This window comes from Octopus bimaculoides, chromosome 8 (genome assembly GCF_001194135.2).
Source record: "Octopus bimaculoides isolate UCB-OBI-ISO-001 chromosome 8, ASM119413v2, whole genome shotgun sequence".
Lineage (NCBI taxonomy): Eukaryota > Metazoa > Mollusca > Cephalopoda > Octopoda > Octopodidae > Octopus > Octopus bimaculoides.
In genome coordinates this window covers 86899150-86902673 of record NC_068988.1, presented here as the reverse complement: position 1 = coordinate 86902673, position 3524 = coordinate 86899150, and positions in this window count along the sequence as shown.

Genomic DNA, 3524 nt, shown 5'->3' with positions numbered 1-3524 from the left:
TACGACGTCTGATCAAGAAGTATCCGGACTATTGCCATAATAACGAAGCTAAAGCACGCAGAGTGAAACTGCTTGGCACAGACTGACCTTGAACTCTGCTGTGCATGCGCACTAAGTTTTAACGTTTTAACAGTGATACCTGCTCAGAGTCTTACGCAAAGTTGCAGAAACTGTATGGAGGAAAGCGTATGAACCGCACACAAGTGTACGAGTGGTTCAGACGTTTCTAAGATGGCCGAAAAAAATGTCAATATTGACGAACGTTCTAGGAGACCCGCAACCAAAACAACTGAGATAAACATCGCAGATGTGCGTGCAGCTGTGAGGGGAAATCGTTGAATCACCACCCACGAGTTATCAGAGGATGTGCAGATGAGTTATGGTTCTGTTCAGTCCATTATCACTGAAGATTTGCGTATGAGACGCGTGTCTGCTAAGTTTGTGCCAAAGTTGCTTTCAGCTGACGAAAAAGACACTCGGGTTTCAGCTGCACAAGATCTCCTTGATTGTGTCGAGAACGATGAAAGCATTTTGAAAACTCTGCGTAGGCCTCAGAGCAAGTATCACCAAGCTTTTGGCAAAATTTGATGCCGATTCCCTGCTCAATCTTCTGTCATGATGAATGCGACGATCACACGGTCCCCACCTTCCTTCCAAGCACTACTGTAATGAGAGGAAGTAAGCTAGAACGTTAAAACTTAGTGCGCATGCACAACTATGTTCACGGTCAATCTGCGTGCTTTGGCCTCGTTACTATGACAACAGTCCGTATACTTATTGATCAAACCAAACACACACACACACACACACACATACATACATACATACATACATACATATATATATATATATATATATACATATATATATATACATATATATATACACCCCAGAACAAAGGGCGTGCTCAACCGCATCTAGCTATAATGACTGCGATGACGTTGCCACGTAGAATGGCCAGCGACATTCGCTGCAGCAACCAGTCCACCTCGCGGGGCTCATTTCCCTGATGGGTCACCGTTATCCCATTTATGTTGTTGAACGATTCTTGGACAACGTTTACAAATACTGTATAGTATTGAACTGTGAGTTGAAGTAGAGGCTGACAACTTCCAAGCTGCCTTGACAAATTCCTGAGCTTTCTTCTAGCTCAGTTCACTCAAGTCAAATTCAGTTGTTAGGAGTGGTTGGCTTCTTTCTTTCATTTCTATCTTTTATCTTTTACTTGTTCCAGTCATTGGACTGCGGTCATGCTGGGGCAGCGCCTCGAAGAGTTTTAGACGAGTGAATCGATCCCCAATACACTTTTTAAAATTTTTAAGCCTCGTACTTATTCTATCGGTTTGTTTTGCGGAACCGCTACGTTACGGGTGGACACAAACACAAATACAAGGTCTACGCGCGCGCGCACATATGCCCCCACCACCACCACCACACACACACATGAATACACATAGGCATGCGCACACACACTTATTTATGTATGTATGTATGTATGCACGATTGGCTTCATTCTGTTTCCGGCGACCAAATCCACTCATAAGGCTTTGCTCGACCAGAAGCTATAGTAGAAGACACGTACCTAAGGTGTCGCATAGTTGGACTGAACTCGGAATCATGCGGTTTGGAAGCTAACTTCTTACCACATAATCATGCCTGCACCTTATCAAGGTTTTGTTTCGGCCAGAGTTCTTTCTTGCAGGGTCACCCAACCCAAGGTGGTGCAATAAAAAGTGTTTACTCCTTTAGCTGAGTACTCGAGGTTGCTGCTTCACATATCCCGAACTAGCGCCTTAGTAAAGTCAAAAAAGGAATGGAAATAAAGCTGTATGATTCTTAGCCTTTTCTTTTCGTCTTTTGCTATGCAAAAAGCTATTGGCTGTTTCCTCGGGATATCTCGCAGCTTTGCTAGAGACTGGTTTTTCTACACGAATGCTTGTGGGATCTTCAGCTGCTGCTGAAGGTATTATTTTGGTGGCTCTGCCGAGTTTCTCGTTTTCTACTTCGATGAGGGTGTATCTTCCAGGCGCATAACTAAAGATAATTGTTGCCATTGCTTTTTGTTGACTATCATTGCCGTTCTTAGGTGGTACCTGTAGGATGGTCTATACACTTGCTTTAAACTGTTGTCACACGCTTTTGCTTTTTGCTGGAGACTATTTGATTAGCTGAACTACTCAGCATAGAGTCAGGAATACAGGTAGGCTTCGCACAAAGGGCAAGTCCTGATCATGTTCCTTCTGCGTCTCACCAGGATGTGATCTTGTGTGTCTGTGTGTTTATGTCTATATATATGTATGTATATATATATATATGTATATATGAATATATATATATATATATATATATATATATATATATATATATATATATATATATATATACACATATATATGTATGTATGTATGTATGTATGTATGTATATCTATCTATCTCGCTTTCCATACACACACATACATACGTGCATATGTGTGTGCATAAAGAAGTTACAAGTGATTTTATGTAGGAAACTTCCATTGCTAACATATCGGAAGTCGTAAATCTTTGTTGTTATAGCAATCGCATTTTATCGTTGTTCATCTATTTGTCACCGTTATTTGCCTACACGTCGACCGAAAGAAAATGAAGACATTACAGAATTTTGAATGTTTTTGAAGAGAATTTAATGGAAGAAAACGATTTTTTTTTTACTCGAAAATGTTGAGTTTTGGATCTTGTTCAATTTCTTTCAGCCACTTGAGGTATTTCGAATTTTCTTCACTGATGTGCATCCAGTTTTGTGAATTGAGAAACGCAACGCTGCGGTTCACCATTTTATGCTGAAATTGGTAGCGAAGTGTCTCTGGAATGTGCGAGTATACGCATCACAGGTCATTATAAATTACTGTTTCCGACAGAATCGAGTGTTTTACCCAGCAATACAACGATGTGCCTTTCCTCACTGACACAGATTGACAGCATTTTCTCTTGCTACAACGCCATTATATGTTAACATGATAACAGACATTCGCGATATCCGATATGTAGGCAATGAAGATTTCCGATTGGCTAAATACACATAACTTTAAATGCACGGGACACTTTATTATTAATTTCTAAGCAGTAAAATGCACTTTTCGTCGTCAATATGCAAAACTATATTTACTTTCACTTTTTGAAAATAATTTGGTGAAAACTAGAACTACTTCAAGTGGTTGGAAAGAAACATAATGAGATTCCACTTGTCTACTGGTTACTCAACAATGGTGGTGGTGGGGGAGGTAGTGATAGTGTTGATGGTGGTGGAGGTAATGCTGGTGGTGGTGGTCGTCGTTGTGGTAGTGGTGGTGGTCGTGGTAGTGAGGTCAGTGGTAAAGAAATATTTTCATTTAACTCTTGTTGTCCACAGCAACTGCCACCGTGGTGATCACATCAATACTAAAACGAACGCGCGCACGCGCATCTGTGTGAGTGTGAGCGTGTCATTAGGCGAGATAATGTGGGCAGTAGTATGTGTGTGTGTGTGTGTGTGTGTGTGTGTGTGT